The sequence below is a fragment of the Schistocerca piceifrons genome, chromosome 1 (genome assembly GCF_021461385.2).
Source record: "Schistocerca piceifrons isolate TAMUIC-IGC-003096 chromosome 1, iqSchPice1.1, whole genome shotgun sequence".
In the NCBI taxonomy this organism is placed as follows: domain Eukaryota; kingdom Metazoa; phylum Arthropoda; class Insecta; order Orthoptera; family Acrididae; genus Schistocerca; species Schistocerca piceifrons.
In genome coordinates, this window is record NC_060138.1 from 1,197,663,899 (window position 1) to 1,197,684,770 (window position 20,872).

Below are 20,872 nucleotides of genomic sequence, written 5' to 3' on the forward strand. Positions count from 1 at the left end.
AAAATTGTAATTATCAGTATCGTGAAAATTATCAGCAACAGCAAACACATTTTGCTAACAATAGAGGCTTTTCCACACAACAGCAAGAAACCAGCCAGTTAGCATACCTAACCAACAATGTAGTCTGCAAGGTCAGACAAGCTTTAATGTTTCGCCGCCTAGGCGTATAGCGTCGGCTCCACCAAATAGTAACTCACAGCAACAAGGAAATCAGTATGTACAGAAAACACATCATTTTAACTCCAATCGCAACGCGCCGTATAGGGATGACTATCATGACAGACGTAAAAGTAATGAGCACAGATTTCAGCGTACATTTAATAACAGTAGGTCTTACGAGCAGCAGATTATCATGAATGAACCATACAGTCGGTATCATTCCGAGCCAAATACGTCAGGACGAAATAACAGAACAGTACAAACAGTTGAAATGCCACAGCATCCTCGTGCAAATAACAGCACGTCAGAAAGAATTTGACTAGATATAGTACAGGTTGCATCTTCCAGCAACGCAAGCAATACTTTTGACACAGAGAATCTTGTTCACGAAAATGTTATTACTTTTGACGACATCCGAGACACTCTTTTGCATGAAAAACCAGTTATTCAAAAAACCATTTCCCACCCTGTCATCGAAGTAAAGATTGGATCATCCACATTTTCAGCAGTAATCGATTCTGAATCACCTATGTCAGTCATAAATGAGGAAACTTTCGACTAATGTAACGAAGAGAATACCTATCCTACGTTACCATTAGGCAAAACTAAAGTAAAAGGAGCAGTATCTGGTAAAGGAGTAAATGTAAAATTACAGACACGCTTATCGTTTTGTATTCCAGGTCATACGTTCCACTCAAAGTTTTCGATTGTTCCCTTATTGACAACAGACGTTATTTTAGGTACGAATTTTTTGGTACAATATGACGCAATTGTTGACTTTCAAAATTCCTGTTTAATGTTAAAGGATGAAAATATACAACTGGCACTAGAATTTCAGCACGATTTATCTGCAGAAGAACAAGCAATTAATCGAACAGAGGTAATTTCGACATCGCGTAACATAGACTGTCATTCCACATTGTTCACAGATACGTACGTTAGGGTGACCAAATGTCCCGGAAAACCGGGATTGTCCCCCGTGTTCCGGTGTCCCGAAAATTTGTTTCGGGACGCTCAAAAGTCCCGGAATTCAGTATTTAAATACATTTCGTGAAACTTTCTCAAATTTTTGGGATTTCGCTATATTAAAGGAAATACAACACAAGAAATTTATATATTTTAGCTTATTTGTCTAAAACCTCCATTGTCCCATACTAGTAATCACAGTATCAGTATTGATACACTCAGGCAATAATTTACTTTGAGCGGTACTTTGGCCAACAAGTAGTAAGTTGTATTATTGTAACATACCTATGAAACCGTCCGATTGTCGCGCCACTTTCTCACACACTCATTATCAGACAAAGTGCAATAGTTTTTTCTCATATTAGTGGTATTATTGCTCAGTACTGTGAAACGCAATGCCGAAACGTGCCTGCAAGTTCAGTGACTGTTATTCCAAGGAATGGAATTTCATTAAGAAAGGTCGTTTTGATTACGAAGCAGAGTATTCCGTATGTAGCTGTTTTATTAGTATAAGTCTTGGTGGATGTTCCGACATTGTTGATCACATCAGGTCAAAGAAACACATTAACAGATACAGTGCACCGAGCTGCAGTAAAAATCTACAAAATTATTTTGTGAAACATCAGTCAAGTGAAGAGACGAAAGTTCGAGCAGCCGAGCTTACACTGGCCTACCACACGGTAAAACATCACCAAACTTATAGATCTAGTGATTGTACTAATAAGCTTAACAGTATTATGTTTGATGATTCTTCCATTGCAAAAAAGTTTGGTTCAGCAATAACTAAAGTGTCAGCCTTAGTCAAAGGAGTTATTGCTCCCCAGAGTGTAAAGGAAAGCCTTGAATACATCAAAAAGTCTTCTTTCTATGGGATATCCACTGATGCCAGCAATCATAAGGCCACTAAAATATTTACGTTTGTTGTTCAGTTTTTCGACATTAATCAGGAAATTCAGACCAATCTTTTGAATGTGAGTTCCCTACGTAATGAAACAACTGACGAAATTTCAAGATTTTGTATGAATACTATCGAAATGTTTGATCTTGAGAAAAATAAATGTGTGGCATTTTGTGGAGACAACACCAACACAAACTGTGATTGTTTAAAAAGAAAAGGAAAATGCAATGTATTTACCAAATTAAAGGCAACATTGCATGAAAACATTGAAGGCATAGGGTGCCCTGCACATGTTTTACACAATAGCGTGCAGACAGCTGCTGACAGTTTAAGCTGTGATGTTGAAACTATCGTAATGAAGGTATACTCACTTTTACATATATACAAGTAGAACAGAGAGTTTTAAGGAGTTCTGTGATTATGTGGGAACTGAATATATGAATGTAATGTGTCACTCGTAAACGCGCTGGTTATCGCTGTTTCCAGCAGTTAAAAGAGTAATCCGCCTGTTTGAACCGTTAAAAGATTTTTTCCTAAATGAAGGCAAAGCCCCCAAAATATTGGTTCAGTTTTTCAGTAACCCTTTAAGTGAAGCCTACTTATGGTTCATTCACAGTCAGCTTAGCACTTTGCAGCATGGGATAAAGGAAATTGAGGGAAGCACGAAAAGTGTAATAGAGGTAAATGATGTCTTGAAAAATACTCTGGAAACTGTTACTAAGAGGAGAGAACAGCAGTTCATTTCTTTTAATGTTAAATCTGTCCTTAAAAGAGCAGAAGTGTCAGAAGCAGCGGAAAGGAGTTTTAGGGAAGAAGTTAACAAGTTTTATGACACTTGTGTAGAATATCAAAGCAAGTGGAGCGCCTCATATTTACCCTCATCGCCGGTGTTTCATTGGATGTTACTGAAGAGAGTGCCAAAATGGGAAAGTGTTGAAGAGACAGTTTCTTATTTGAAGAGTAAAAAGATTGAAATCGATGATTCCATTCTCTTTGACCAGTTCGGCATAATGACAAATTTTGTTGAAGAAAGTCTTCACAAGTGGAATGATGAAAAAAAAAACACCAATGGAATGTCGTGAGAAGTGGGTGAGTTTTTTTAAAAGCTGTGACTGTCTTCAGCATTACTCTGAGTTGGTAATAATTGCAAGGTATTTATTTGCAATCCCAGCCCATAACGCCAATGTGGAAAGAATATTTTCGTTCATGAATATCCAGTGGACTGATGAAAGAAACAGAATGGAGGTGGACTCTCTTGAAGCAATCCTGCAGATCCTGTACAACTACAAAATGGATTGTGCCGAGTTTTATCACTGTGTCTCAAAGAACAAAGACATGATCAAGAAGGCTGGAGGCAGTGAAAAATACCCTTTTCTCCAAGGACAGTCAATTCCATCTACAAGTGCTCAGTAATAATAAAGCTCATGTTAATATTAATTGATTAACAGTTGAGTGGCTGTAAAATTTCGTAAAATCGTAATACATTTCTTTATTACTGTATACGTTTAATAAATGTCATTAATTATATAGATAACGTAGATTATATCAATCTTTTGTATCCTCTTATTAGTTATAATAATCAGGTTAACAAAATGTATCAACAAAACATTAATATTTAAAATTAAGAAACCTGGTTACATGTGGAATGAGGTGTCCATTGGCACCCGGGTGAATGTGTCCCAGTTTTCACCGAAAATAATTTGGTCACCCTAACGTACGTACACAACTACAATACACCAGACGAAGCGGACTATGACGTTATGCAAATGATTTCTGATGAAGTTAAACAGAGCAGTGCAAATGCAGACGACGAACGTACAGAGCTACGCAAAATTCTTTTACAGCAAGCTCCAGTTTCTGACAACATCCCTGGTACTATTTCCGGTTTTATGTATGAATTTCAAGTTAAACAGCATGACACATTTAAAGCTAAACATTATCCTATTCCGATTATCCGTACACAAAATCAGCAAGACATCACAACCAACTTCTGCCAAGCAAATTTTAGCGTCATGTATATTCAACAAGTTGCATTTGAAAATTTCATTTCGTCGTCATTACGAGACATAGCACAAGAGCAGAGCAAAGACAACTTGTGGAAAGAAATTAAACGCTTTTGGCAAGATAAGAATAACGTTACCATTAGAAACCATTTTACTGTATGCAAGAACATTCCGTTTCGCCACTCTCACCCTGACAGCAACAATTGGTTATTATGTATTCCTGACGAACTTGTTAACAAATTAATTTGGTATACTCAAGTTACGCACATTATGGAGCCAAAAGATGTTTCCTTATACTGAGACAGAACTGTTATTTTGCCAACATGGAGAAACGTATTCGACGAGTTTTAGCGTCATGTAAAATCTGCCAGAAAGCTAAATCAGACACAACTTCACATATTCCTCCGTTACATCCCATTGTACCCGTTAAATGGAGACACATGGCCGCTGTAGACATTTTTGGTCCGATTTCCAGAACTAATAGAGGTTTTTGTTATATCTTTGTCGATGTTGAACTCACTTCGAAATTTGTTACCTTCACTCTGTTACGCAAAGCTACTGCTAAATCTATTTGGAATGCATTTGTAAAAGATTTTTTATTTCATGTAGGGCATAGATTGAAAGTAATTCCCGACAATGGACCACAATTTCGATCTGCGGTATGGACACGTATGTTACGAGCTAGAAACATTTCTCCGATCTATATATCCAGGTATCACGCTTCTTCAAACCCTTCTGAACGACTAATGAAAGAAATTGATAAACTATGTAGAATATACTGCCATAAAAAACATATTGATTGGGATACACACATACTCTCATTCCAGGATGTAATTAACTCCATACCAAATGAATCTACTTTGCTATCTCCGACTGTTATATTGAAAAATGTTGAACCACCTATCAAATTAAAGAATTAGTATCTTTTCCTACATCTCGTCGACTACGCCACCATGAAGTAATTGACATTGCGCTCAACAACATCAAACGTGCCGCAGAGTGCCGGAGAAGACAGCAAAAACAGGTTTGTACATGCCGTGACTTTCACATTGGACAGAAGATATTTGTATGCACACACTATTTATCCAACAGAGGAATGAGTAGATGCAGTAAATTAGAGCTTCTATACGCAGGTCCATATAGAATTCGCAGCATTCCTCACCCCAATGTAGTACGCGTCGAAACTTTGAGAATCAGAAAAAGCAAAGGCAATCACCATGTCTCCAATATTAAACTCTTTATTGAATGAACATACTTTATGATTTATCACACTGTAATGCCATTTATGTGACTACTTACTGATGATGATTATGTTTTTTCTTGGCACGTGCCTGGCAAGGTAAGGTTAGCAGGTCGCTTTTCTTGTCGTTACACATCAGGCCGTCCACATTTTCCATTTTTTGATTGTTTTCCTATCGAAAGTAGAATTTTTGTCTGTATGCACTATGAAATGTTTAAGATGTAAGAAACACCAGTTGACATTGACATTTTGCCTTATATCATCTCAACATCTTGACTATTCTACATTTTTTGCTACTACATTATGATACTGTGTGTACATTTTTTGCACTTGAAAACTGTCTATGTTTTTGACATAATACGTTTTCTGTCTTGCTATGCTGTATGCTTAGTCGTATCACTAGAAACAAGTTTTTATTTAATGGGTACATGATTTAAATGCAAGATATTAATCCGTATTCATCATTTTCAGAAAGCAATAGTGTGTAAAAGAAATAAGTTAAACAAACCACAGTGGTTTACTATGAAATGGAAATTTCACCATCGGAATGAATGAAAGAAAATGCAGTACTGTGTAATGAAGAGTAAATGGATCAGAGTTGACAAGCATTAACAAGAATGTACTATACACACTGTTCAATAGCAGTCTTAACTAAGTATTTTTCTATCAGAATACGAGGCGATTATTGCAGGCTGTCAGACAGGACTTCACATGTTAATTTTAGTGATAAAATATGCTAGAAGTAAGAAACTCTATACTATAGGAAGTAATAAATGATGATGAATAGATGTATGAAGTAAATGCTAATACAAATATGAATAATGAAGTGTCTATTTTTTGCAGATGATAATAAATAATTATGAATAGTTATATGAAGAATATGGTAATATGAATTATGAAGTTTTTCCTTGCAGATGATGATAATGATGAAGTTATGATAATATGAATAATGAAGTTTTTCTTTGCAGATGATGATAATAATGAGGTTTATATATTTTGTATTAGTTAGGAGATGCTACATAGTTATTTAAGTATTTTTTGCAGTTCCTGTTGACAGTATGTCTTATGTCGCATTGTATAATGACTGAATGTTTTGGGAAAGACAGCTAGAGTACATACTTATTAAGTCCACGTTTCATTACCTGTTAATTCGAGGTTTACTACTTTTCAGCATAATATACATTTTTCTTTCAGGTCAATAATCCATTTTGTATTTTTTTCCAGGAGAAGCTTTTCATGAGATTAATATGCTATAGGCAGTTAGTTATTAAATCTGTTCTAGTACTTGCATTTTTTTACCCAGTTGTGTCTATCATGTATGAATGTGATCACATATACTCTACTTGTTTCACAACCTTGCTACAGCTGACTCATGACGAATGACGTTATTAATCCTTATTTCCAGCAATAAGCCAAAAGTAAATATTTTCATGCCCCAGCAATTGACTATCGATCCCAACGCAATGCATTGCTAACACAATTTTTTTTGTATTCTCAGTCCCAACTATTACCAGTATACAACTAAATAATGCTACCAGTTTAAGATATATTTCTAGTCCTAAATATTATGCAAATTTTTCTGATGTATTGATTGCCTTATGTCTATGCATTATTGGACTACAGACCTTGAGTAATACTTACAATGTCTTACATTTTAAATATGTCTTATGTCACTTACATGATATCATACATTAACACTAGCAGCTTGATGCTACACGCAGTAACTTGTGTTTTGAATGATTACTTCTGAATAATGCACAATAAATGCCTCGTAACTGGCCAATGAATGCCAATAATTACTGTAATGAGATGTTTTATGATGCTAATGATTACTGTAATGAGATGACTTATGCATAAATGCTATGCCAATAATTACTGTAATGAGATGACATGATGTCAATAATTACTGCAATCAGATGAGTTATGAATAGTGTTTTGTAATACTCAATACTAGCCACATATTTAGTAACTGGCCAATGAATGCAACTGATTACTGTAATGAGATGTCTTATGATGCCAATGATTACTGTAATGAGATGACATGATGCCAATAATCACTGTAATGAAATGAGTTATGAATGATGTTTTGCAATACTGCATAAATGGTATGCCAATGATTATTACAATGACATGACTTGTGCACAAATACTATGCCAATAATTACTGTAATGAGATTACTTATGCAGAAATGCTATATCAATGATTACTGTAATGACATGAGTCATGCATAAATGCTATGCCAATGATTACTGTAATGACATGACTTATGCATAAATGCAATGCCAATAATTACTGTAATGAGATGACTTATGCATAAATGCTATGCCAATAAGTACTGTAGTGAGGTGACCTATGAATAATGTTCTGTAATAATCCATACATACTACTTAAATGCTGTGTAAATAGCCAATGAATGCCAATAATTATTCAGATCGGTAGATACACTAGTGTAATTCTATGACGACTAGCATAAGAGGTAATGTATCCTTCACCTTGTTGCCTAATTACCAGCAATTACTGCAATATCCGTATGTCCTGTCCATCCTCATGATCATGGAGCACTATATTTGATTTGTGCACTAATTCTACGTTGGTGTAGGAGTATGGATTCTACAAGAATGTAGTGTTGACATACCAAGCTGTCCACCACCTTGAACGATGGAGGTGTTATTATGGTCCTACTATTTGGTGTACCTAATGTACTACCAAAATGATAACATACAATATTAATGCAATATTTTAGTGTCTTGTCTACACTGATAAATACTTCAGGGAAGAGAACTTCAGATTGTCTCACTTGGTGTTGTGCTTCTGTAGAAAGATATGGACTTTCTGTGCAGCTACGTGCAACCTACTGTGCTACTACCATGATGCTATCCTTCCCATTCCTTTCCTAGTTCTTGTAAAAATGATAAAGACTATTACAGTGTGTGTGCACTTTATGTCACTTCTTAATGTATTTAGTTCATGTAAAAAAAATGCTAAAGACTTTTACAGTGCATATGCACTTTATTTCACATCAGTTCTTGTACAAAATGCTAAAAACTTTTACAGTGCGTGTGCACTTTATTTCATTTGTTAATGTATTTAGTTCTCGTAAAATGCTAAAGACTTTTACAGTACGTGTGCACTTTATTTCATTTCTTAATGTATTCAGTTCTTGTAAAATGCTAAAGACTTTTACAGTCCGTGTGTACTTTATGTCATTTGTTAATATATTTTGTATTCACTGCATATACATTTTGTCATTTCTTAATACTTTCTGAACTCAGTGCTTGTGCACTCTATTTCATTTCTTAATATGTTCCGCACTCATCAATAATGTATATACTCTGTGACTGTAGACTTAGTTAACTAAATAGATTATAGAAAAATTTGTTGCTCATGGCAAGTCAAATTGACTCACCATCGCTGCCAAGTTTTTGCCCCCCCCCCCCCCCCAGTGGAGGGTTATGTAAGAGGTCCATGATTAAGGAATTTGTTGCTAACGCACTTGAGCAGATGTAATTTGGATGGTCTGCTCACGCGCTGCCTGCGATATGTAAGCTATAAGAGAATCTCAGACCAAAGAGCAGAGTTGACTGCAGTAGGAACTGTGTAGCAGTTGTCATTGGTGCTAGCGAGCAGTCGTGTGTATGGAGTTGGCTGGGCCTGTCGTGGGGAGCGATGGCGGTGCCTGAGCATTGTAGTATAAGGTAAAAGCAGCCTCGTGCATATGTAGATTGTTATATCAAGTCCCATGCAAATGCTTTTAAAAAGAAATCTCTCAATAATAATCTTTCTCATAAAAAGTAACTTTTGACAATCATTCATTTCAATTTAAAGAATTTACTAATTTCTCCAATCCTTGGTAATACCGATTATTGAAAAGAAAAATCAGTTGTTTCTTTTTATACGTGACAAATCTATCAGCCAGCATTGCACTCGGGTGTGAAAGAAAAATTTCTTATAGGAGCAGATATATATGCGTTATCTGGCGACTTCATTGAGGTAAGAATTTTCTCTTTTTTATTCAGAATGATCTTTCAGGGCCATGACGCAGCACTGCTGACGTCCAAAATTTACCAGTTTAAATTCACAGTCAATTATTGAAACGTTATAAGTGAGCCACAGTTTTTTAGTGAGAGATTAGTCACAGTTTATTATTAGTAGGTTACGGAATTTATTTATCGGGAGGTTTCGGAACTTTTACTGTTGCGAGGTTACACTAAATGTGAATATTATTCATAATATTTTATTGTGGGGAGGTTACAACACATAAAAGCATTCACAAGGCGAAACTCCTAACTAGCTCAGCATCACACAGGACTTCGAGGGGATAACCCTATCCTGCTGGAAAGTTGTTGTTGTTGTTGTTGTGTTCAGTCCTTAGACTGGTTTGATGCAGCTCTCCATGCTACTCTATCCTGTGCAAGCTTCTTCATCCCTAGTATGTACTGCAGCCTACATCCTTCTGAATCTGCTTAGTGTATTCACATCTCTTGATCTCTCTCTACAATTTTTACCCTCCACGCTGCCCTCCAATGCTATGTTGGTGATCCCTTTATGCCTCAGAACACGTCCTACCAACCGATCCCTTCTTCTAGTCAAGCTGTACCACAAATTTCTCTTCTCCCCAATTCTATTCAATACCTCCTCATTAGATATGTGATCTACCCATCTAATCTTCAGCATTCTTTTGTAGCACCACATTTCCAATGGCGATTGGCCACAAGGAGAGTTCACGCTAATAAGTCGAGGTTTGCTCTAAACTGGGCGCTGTGTGCCGAGAGGACTATCTGGCGGGTGTCGATAGAAAACACTTCGCTGGAATGTGTTTTGAGACATTGCTGACAAGGCGTCAGTGAACAGTGTCGACATTATATTCGTAATTGCTGGATTCGCCACTAGAAACAGTGTCATTCGTTTGTCTGTGAGCAGAGAAATGAAACTGTGCTCCCTCTTGTAGATCGAGGCATTCCGAAGTGCTTCTTTACGACCAGACACTTGAATCACGTCTCTGCTTTTAGTTTATGAGTCGGCGGAACGCTTGATTCGTGTCCAGCATTGTGCAGAAGTAGCTTCCATCCTATGGGTTTACAGACGCAGTTTCGCATCTTCTATGTGGTCAGACTTTTAGCTAAGTTACGCATTTCGTCTACATGACCGCTGACGGCACTGGGCAGATCGGTGCTGCGGAAATGCTCTTCTCGCCACTGAATTCGGTGATACACACCACGGCTCGGCAGATAGGGGACCTGTAATAGTATATTGATTCAATTTATTTGGTCGCAGAGCTCTTTACTTTCTGCGAAAGTTAGGATGGAGGCTTTCTTGACTTCAATGCTAATCTATATCAACCACTTACTGTTACTGACGTATAAACGAGGGCGTGACTTTGAGTCAAATCGTAGATGTTTTGCCAATTTCAGATTTTTGTTAATGAGTAGGAGTTAACATTCTGTGTCAGTTTGCATGTTTTTCTTTGAGAATTGCTTTTGTAACAAATGAGCTGTTGCGGCTTTAATTTTCGCGGGCGTGACACTCCGCTGGCGCCAGTGACTACTTGGGTTGTCAGTATCGATCCTGACCACACGCCTGGAGCTAGGGTCTTTGGTTAAGGTGCCCGGTGTCGTCTTTGGCGGGCCCTGCGACCGACAGTTAGCTCGAGAGCACGTGGCTGGCAATTCGTTGGTTTCGCGGGACTCCTGCTGTCCGGTAGGGGCTTGAGAAGCCGCGAGTCGTTAAATCGGTCGGAGGCAAGCCTTTCCTGGATTAAGGACCGATAGCGGCGAGTTGCGAGAATGCAGCTCCTGGTATAGCCAGAGTCGGTGACGCCTGACGAACTCCTACACCCAGATACCACTTACTTCCCCACTACAAGAACGAACGCCGTCAACTGGCTGAAGGGCATAGCGCTGTATTACATTTTGCTTGCCGCTACCAAAAACGCTCTGGACTTGTGGGTCCACCTGACAACGACCCATGAGGCGTTCCTGCACCATGCATTGTACTGCACACTACTGTCGAACTATTTAGGCGCATTATTTGAGGATCCTCCTGTCCATTTGGGCGTTCCGAGTACTAGAAGGCACACTTAAAAATGATTCACGGCACGCGATTGATCCTCAGAGCAAACGGGTTAGAGGGAGTCCCCCTTACATTCATTACGCGAAGACGACTCGGAAACTTCTGGTGGCGGTAGTAGGATCCCGTTAAATATATATATAATATAAAAATAAATACATGGTAAATATATATATGTATACTTATAAATAAGTGACATTGATCCAATAAAGTTCTCTATATCCTATCGAACCCCTTTCCTTTCCTTGGCGCTGGGAGGGCAGGAACGGGACATTGAGGCCAAGCCTCGGAAGACGACCCCTGCCCTCTTTGCCCCCGACCCTACACTCAGAACCTTACGAAAAAAAAGAAAAAAATGTGGCTAGCGTTGCTGCCTCTGGATCACAGGGTCTCGGGTTCGATTCCCGGCCGGATTAGGGATTTTTCTCTCACCGGGGAGTGAGCGTTTATGTTGTTCTCATCATTTCATCATCACCATCATCATTCGCGACAGTGGCTCGATTGTTTGTGCAAAAAACGGGACTGTGTAAAACTTGGGACTTTGTATGGGCGCTGATGACCGCGCAGTTTAGCACTGTACGACGCAAACGCCACCCCCGGATTACGGGAAGAGCTGTGGACGTCACGTGCAACCTGGTCGGCAAATTCCCGGCCTGCTCTGCTTGTTTAAATTTTACGGCACCTCGAAGTTCGCCTGTACGGACTGGAGATAATAACAGTCCGGCTTGGAACCGTGGATGTCACGGTTCCTTCGCACCTGAGTGGAGATAGGTGTTATTGTTTTATTTGATACTTGTTAGCGTAGGGCCACCGCTGTGTTAATGTCGAATTGGACCTGTGACATCAACGCGTTTCAGCCGGCCTGAGTGGCCGAGCGGTTCTAGGCGCTACAGTCTGGAACCGCGCGACCGCTACGGTCGCAGGTTCGAATCCTGCCTCGGGCGTGGATGTGCGTTATGTCCTTGGGTTAGTTAGGTGTAAGTAGTTCTAAGTTCTAGGGGACTGATGACCACAGCAGTTAAGTCTCATAACACTCAGAGCCATTTGATCCATCAACGCGGTTCCGAGTGATCGTGTGTATGGTCAGCGGTCAGCGCAACTGATGGTAATCTGTTGTTCCAGGCCATATTCTGTTCAAGTGTATGAGCATTCTCTGTTATAAATTAAGTTGATGAAATTGAAATTGTAACATAGTCTGTGTCGAAGGCAAGTCACCCCTCGTAAATGAGTACATCCTAGTCATTACATTAGCAGGCGCTGGTATTTCGCCTTGTAACCTTCACGAAATTTTAAGGAGTGTTAAGCTTTTAACTTGTGCGTAAAGAAGCTTCTACAATAAGTTAATATGCCCTACACCTTAGGCATTCTCGTCTGTAGCCTTCTTTGAGCAGATTACTGTTCCCTTCTGACTTGTGTTGGTGGGGTGGCTTTGGCAGCGAGCGACGCGTTCCTGTTTCTTGGGCCCAGAGCACAGGTGTGTTTTCTTTCTGCTGCAGCGGCACTTCCGTCGTCGCACGACGTGTGGGTGGCCCGCAATCTGCTGCCTCTACTAGCCACATCGTGTTGGCTCAAGTTAAGTAAATTTGATGTTTGATATGTGCCACGGCGAAGTGTCGCCAATTAATCGGTACCTGTTGATCTACCTAATATTGTGGTTTCATTAAGCACATAAGCCTTTAAGCGTGTTCTGCAAGCCCCAAGTTCCTCGTTCCTATACCTGATCTTCAATTATTCGCTTGAACCTTGCACCCTTATTGCTGCTTCCGGAGCGTGTTAAGTTTGAAAGCGTTTTACCTATGCGTATTAACTGTAGAAGTTTCCTTTTTATCCACAGTTATTAGCTAACTCCACCCACTGTAAAACTCGCCTACTTGTTGCCTGTTGTTTGTGATAGCCACCTGCTGTATTATCCAGCTTATCTTGTATTCGGCGAGATTGTATACTTATTTAAGGGCCATTGTCAGTGTTTTTGTTGATGTGTACCAGTTTGGAGTCACATTTATATTGCACGTCTTTCCAGTTTACCTTGTACTTTGGGGGATTGTATGTTTATTTAAGGGTCATTCTCAATGTTTCTGCCGGTGTAAACTACCTGCCGGTAGTCACATTTAAATTGAACGCCTTCCCAGTTTTGCTTGTATTTTCGGCGACTGTGTGTGTTAAGGCTTATGCATTGTTAAGGACTTTCCAACAGCCACAATCAGTGGCGTGATTTGTTGTCCTTTCTGTATTCTGGAAGGGAATTACCCACTTGTTTAACATGATATCCATGCTTGGGAGTTGTTAGTACATTTAGTAGCAGTCATTTGTAATCCATTTTAATAATAAAATTCCGTTTCTTGAACCCGCTTGCAGCCACAGCTACTTCTTACTTGTATTTTGGGACTGTAAATTCCTGGTTTCAACCCCTGTTCTTTAGTGGTATAAGTTGTTAAATTTTGTTGTATAAGAATTGAGCCTGCTCAAGTTCTTTAAATTATTGTCAACGTTGTTACACATCTAACAAGGTTTTTAAAATTGTAATTATAATTATTGCAGCAATAAAGTGTATTCAACGAAACAACAAATGACGAAATATGCGGGTTTTTCCTTAAAATCATGGCACCACTTGTGAGGTATGAGCAAATATCTTATTAGTACCCAGTTTGGAAAGTAACTTGTTTGGACTGTTTAATTGATTGAGAATGTTGGAAAAATTTAGTGTACTAACAACACTTATTTTTCCAACAAGAGGTAAATTATACTAAACAGCTTATAGATTGAATACACTAAACAACTAACCGGTGATTTAATTCCCCACTGGGTGGATCCTGGTTGGCACAGACAATTCAACAAGGTGATCAGTGAGTCAAGTACTCTGTCCGTAAAGATGTGGATAACGCAAACTGAATTGATCTGACTCTGAGCAGACTTTGACTGATCAAATCTACTGGAGTTTCCCTACATATGTGCAGCTGAGAGCAAATGTCGATTCAGATCTGTACGCCCTGAGAATGACGGAGCGGCATTACGTAACCCTGTTTGCTTTGTGCGGCGACGTGACTTGCAGCTGGCGAGATGTGTGTGTCAGAGGAGGTGAGACATGGAGGCGGCACCTGTGAATCGATTCCGGCCACGAAAGAAATGCAAAAAAATCTCACGGTCTAGCGATCATGCCGACAGATCGCAATTTACTCTCCACCATAGCCCTGAAATCACGGTAGGTTTCAGTGTGTGACACACCCGTTCACTGGTGGTACCAAAGACCAATTTGGCTCACTTATACGACAGAGCGCACAACTATACCAAACTTCAAGACTGTTGAACCAAAAACGAATAAGTGTGCCCTCGGCAGACGAGTAGCCCTAGACGTTTGAAGTCACAGTGTCGGCACAGTAAGAACTTCACCACAGGTTCTCCAGTGCAAACTACTCACAAGTAGAGTCAGTCTCAGGACAAGTCCCAAGTATCAGCCACACATGCCAGAGTTTCGACCAGAAGTCCTTTGCCAGACCAACGTCCCGCAACTCAGTGCTTCGCAGCTCTCCAGAAAAAAATTCCGTTTTCCCGCAAAGTGCACGAACAACACCGCCTTCGCCCCATCTTGAGCCAATCACAAGGCTCAGGCTCTAAATCTCCCCTCCCACATGACAACACATGTCGAACCAGGCCAAGCGTTAAGAAACCTGCGTCTCTGAAACAAAGAAACCACCAATTAATGGCTTTTTTAAGCTTTTGCAGAGGGGGAAGAGATGAATTTCTATAAAGTCTTGTCACTTCCCATGGCAACAAGCGAACAGATACAATCTCAAATTTTTTTTTATCGAAATTGCCTGTCCCTTGGAGCTTGTTAGTCTTAGCTATGAGGTGTAATAAAGATTCTATCTCTAAACGTTTGTCAGGTGTGGGAGATTTCTTATACAACAGAGGTGCCTGAGGGAAATGGTTCACTGGCCTACTTGTACTATCAGCGAACATGAAAACATGTGAATTTTTATCATGTGTGGCTCTTCACACAATGCCCATTTTACGACTCCACTGGATAGATGCATTTCTTTAGACCGTCGCCCCTGCCCAGACTTCTGGCGCTGTGGCATTGTTCTGCTGTAGCCTTGTCTCTACGAAGGGCTTCCCTGCCTGCCCTGTATGGCTGTGGGCCTGTCAGACAAGATTTACAAAGGGATGGGCTCACTGCCAATTGCTTTCAACTCTCATCAAACCGTTTCTACAAGCTAAAAATCATAAAAATACCTCATGCTTTTAGCGTCCTATCAGGCTCGATTGTCTGCTCAGGCTCTGGAGTCTCGCTCAAGGTGTGACAGATTGTAACAAAATCTTTAATAATTTTCCTTGTTGTCTCTCAAGTTGTTCTACTTTTCTCTGGGATGAGACTTTGTAACGCCGGAAATGCATATCCTCCTATTTCCATCTATTGTACTACTATTTTTTTCCTTGTTTTGTTACCTCAAGATATGACATTTCTGTCTCTTTATATATTGTAATTGTTTTACTGTTTGTATATATATATTTATGCACTTATGTCGATGTATAATTGGTTTGTTTCGTAAATATTATTTGTATTTTTACGCTGGGTCTTGCCTAGGGAAATCTGCTATCGAACGATTACATCGATAGGTCGTGTGAAGAATCAAAGTGTGTAGGATCTTTGGTAGTGTTAACTCTGCCGCGTGGAGCGCGGGCAGGGCAGTGAGAGTCTGGCGGGAGTAGCGAGTGGAGGTGTGTTGTGTGACGCTCCCGCGAGTTGCTGCGCTTTCGGGGTTTGGCAGCATGTAATTGCGCTCGACTCGCGATGATAGTTTCTGACATGGTGTCGCGGACGGGAAGCATTAGCTGGCGCACATCAAGAGCCCGTTTCGCCTGGTGACCGTGTCGAGAAGAAGGCGCGCCAACATCCAGCTTCTGCAACAGCGACGGCCGACAATGAGTGACTGTCGCCACCTCCTCGATCGACGGCTTCAAACCTTCAATCAACCAACAAGGAAGACTACAAGCACGTAAAGTTTCAGAACTGTATGGCAGACCTCAGCTTTTCAAATTGTTCCATTTGTCTCGCAAAATTACAGCAACTTAGCATGAACCTTTGTTGCTCATTGTCCCAATTTCATTGCCAAGCAGGGTCCCTTCCTTTTCCGAAATGAACCCGAGTGTCGTTGAAATTCAAACGCCAGCATAATTCCATTTCACTGCTTTAATTTCAAAGTTCAGTTAAAGTCTCAGAGCTGGCTACAATATTCAGATTACACAAGCACGAATTAAGAGTGCGAGCTTTGTTACCGTATTTTAGCTTACCTGTGACTGCAGCTCAGCTTGGTACGTACTACATTTTACTATTGTTAATTATTCAGAATCATTTAATTCAAGATCAAAGTTAAATCTCTTATTTCTAAATTGCGTAGATTCAAGTAGCTTTTGAAACGATTGTTGAGGTAGTCCAAGACTAACTGTATTTTACTGAATTTCGATGTGCTTCAGAAAGAAAGCTCACTATTAACTTCAGTCACTAAATTAACTTTCGATTTTCCGGTTTTATTAATTCTTTTGCTAAATTAAGTCAGGGTGTAGCGAAATTTATTACTTCTGACAAACTTTCAGTTTTCACACTACACGTGTCAACCTTCAGTTGCCACGCTTCTAGTGCTAATTATATGTGTAATAATCTTTCTTTTTCAGTTACTATAGTAATTGTCCTTAGGACTGGCGACCGTGATTTCCCCAAATCTCAAATACCTAATTACCGCTAGTTAATTGTTAATGTAACGGCTGCACATTTACTTTCTTTATTAACTTTACCCCTTTTCAAAATTAATTTCCACCAGTTTCATTAGCATATTTCCTTTCATTTAGATGTAACCCTTTCCTCCCTCTTTACCGACAGGTTAACTTCGGTGACGATTGCTTTTCCAAAACTCCCATTAGGTACACGCGGTTTCATTTTTCACTGTCATTAAGGTCGATAAGTGAGGGGGGAGGTTACAACTTGAAGTAGCGATCCTGATTAAGATAGAGTGAACTATTATTACAACTTCAGGAACAAATCCATACATTATTCCTGTTGCAAATTGTCAATGGCAGGAGTAATTTAATTCACCTTTTAGACAGGACAGTATCATTGCGAACACGACATTGACAGCCACCTGACACTTACACACGCAGTTTGGGGTAGATTTGGATCTTACTTAGTCATAATGTCTAATACCACAGCAAGAGAGACAATAAGAGTCTAGCAGGAAATATGTATTTGACATTGTTTCAGTGAATGGCCCTTAGTTTTCATCAAGTATTTTTCAAGGTGTGCTGCTCTGAGAATGGCATAGCGCACCTAACAGTGTCGCATTCCACCTAGCCTGCAATGGTAAAGCTAAGAGTTCGATGGCTCTTTAACGAAAAAGGTGTGGAAGATGCTGGCAGCTGCATCGGAGGTCCTGATCCAGTTCCTAGCTTCCTAGTTCCTAGCCTCCTACAGGATCCCACCTATACAGGAGCGCACTCTGGCAGAACTGCCAACATTGAATCGACTGGGTTGTTCAGAGATCTACACCACGCCCACGTCAATCCAGCTGTCACTTCCACTTTTCGCTGGACATAGAGATTTTGGAATTCACCATCAGGTGGGTCTGGGATGCATCCAGGCATCTAGAGAGTCATCAGGAGACGACAATGGTTGACCGTGTACACCAATGACACTCCAACCAGCTGTCATCACGTAAGCAGCTTACTCCCCGAGAAAACAACTACCACCCCCGAAGTTGTCGTGATACAGCTTCAAATGTTCAAATAACTTACGGGAAAGCAGCTGGGGACATCGTCGACAAACATCGATATTTCGACACCCCCCGAAGCACATCCTACCAGTTTTTGGGCGTAACTGCAGCAAGTAAGCGCTGTGCAAGGGAATTTGAAACCTCGATTTGCAGATAAACACCGGAAAGATAACACACACACACACACACACACACACACACACATACACACTGTAAGCACTAGCGCCTTCACAAATCGAAGTTGACCGACGTCAGAAGTTATCGATAGTGAAATGAATAATCAACATGTGAGAACGCATTAAGTTTGTCCCTCTGTTTTCTGACTAGGGAAAGAACAGGATTTCACGCAGAATTTCGAACAAAAATTGCCATCTCCGTAAGGTTACTTGCTAATTTAATTTCAACAGCTTTCTTAGTAACACTATTCCAATAGCTGGAACTGCATACTAGAATCCCAGTGTTGTTATATTTCATAGGACGACCGGTGCCCAGACAGTATTCTGCAATAGCGGATTTGCTCAGCTGTTGTAAGCGTGTGTGCAGCTTATGCTCAGTACACCAGTCCTCCACATTCCTGATGGTCTGACCAATATACGACATGCCACAACTGTAAGGAATACGATAGACACCCACCATATGCAAACCAAGATAATCCTTTATGGAACCTAAAGGGACCCTGATCTTAGATGGTGGTCGAAAAACACACTTGACATTGTATTTTCGAAAAATACGACCAGTCTTGTTCAAAGTGCTCCCTGAGTAAGGCAAAAAGGCCATAGACTTTGGTGCCATCTCGGTATTATCATCACGCATTCGACAATAGCACAGTGCATATCTCATCTGTTTTTTAGTATAACCATTCTGATGAACGATGATTCCGAGATGGGCCAACTCAGCTGACAAACCCTCAGCCCTGAGATGACATAGGCTCCAACCAAGGTACAAAGTACCCTTTCACACTGAGCTGGATAGTGACCACTGTCAGCCTGCAGATAAAGTTGTGTGAGCACACTCCCTATAAGCAGCATGGCCCTACATATCATCAACCTTCCGCCTCACCAAGGCATCAGAGAAGAATAGACAGACAACCTTTTCCATCTCCATCCTGGTTTGAATTCAGATCTAAAAAGTCATTCAAATTCTCACTGTCATGAGCCTGGACAACAGAAGCCCCTCGTACAGACAGGGTTCCAGCAGAACATTGCCACAATACCTGCCACAGCGCCAGAAGGTTTCAAAGCTGTGGTCTCCAAGGCACATTCCTTGAATTCTCCACAAACAAATTGGCAATAATCGGTGACAACAGGTTTCCCAACGCAACTCCATCTGTCTGCTGATAGTACTGGTCATTGAATAAAAAGAATGTGGAAACCAACACATATCAAAATCATTAATTCCGCATGAAACCTGACCTCAGTCAACAGTAATGAACCAGACAGAGGCGCGCGAGTAAAGAGAGAGACCGCATCAAAATTTAATAGAATATCAGTCACTCAAACGCGTTCCCTCCAATCGACATAAGAAATCTGCCTAGTTTTTAATGTGGCGCTGACACAATCTACCATAGCCCTCAACGGAGTAGCAATGTGTTTTGCTGCACGATATGTCGGAACACCAGCGTTACTCACAATAGGATGAAAAGGAACCCCTTCCTTGTGGCCCTTAGGGATGGCAGCACAATAACAATAAACAATCTTGGCAATTTACTATGACAAGGAACTTTTCTTCAGGAAGCTGTTAGACTTTCTCTCAACAATTTTTGCGTTGTCAGCACTGATCCTGCAATACGCTTAATCAGGCAGTAAACATTGCATCATATGAGCGTAATCCTGCTTGTCCAAAACAACGGTTGCACTGTCTCTGACCGCAGGTATAATAACAATATCTGGATCAACTCTAAATGAACGTAAAGCAGCCCTCTCAGCTACTATGATAATACTCTTGGGAGGATGTGTCCCAGTCAACAAACGACATGTCTCCCTCGCTGCCTTCTCTGCAACATCAGGAGGTAGTTTAAGAACAGTCTGTTCAATGGAAGTAAAAACATAAACCACTATCGTATGCTTGGGAGGTGGTGCAAAAGTTGAACCTTTCCCTAGCACATATGAGGGTTGTCTAGAAAGTGAGTTCTGATCGGTCGCCAAATGGACACCACAGAGAAAACCCAATAAAGCTTTGCACAGATGTATTGGGTAGTGTCTCTAGTATGACCATCGATCGCATCAAGACGCTCTTTTCAGTTGTGAGTGCACAGTGAGCGAGTAAAGGAGACTAGAACAACGATGTCTCCCACCAAGTAGGAGGGCCTGCTGAGAAGCTTCACCTTAATGGATGCAGCCCACCTAACACAACTGCCACGCGCTTCCTTCTTCATGGCAATTCTCAGCCGCACTCTGCACGGGCAGTGAAAACGCTCCTGCAGCCTTTTCGATGGGAAGTGTTCGATCATCCACAACACAGCCCTAATTGGCTCGTCCTGAGTATCATCTCTGTTCACATGAAACGCTGGATACAAAGACAACACTTGAGTGCAGGATACGCACAGACCAGCGTAGAGAATAATCGTAAAGCATAGGTGGCTGCCTTCCATGACGATGGTGTTGAAAATTTCGTATAACGCTCCTACAAATGTCAAAGTCGAAGCGGCGACTGTGTAGAGAAGTATCTGCAAAATGTAGCTAACTCTTGCATTTAGCGACCGAGCGGAAGTTACTTTTTGGACAACCCTCGTATAAAGCTGTGTGAGATTTATCACAGAACGTCGAGATATGATATTTCA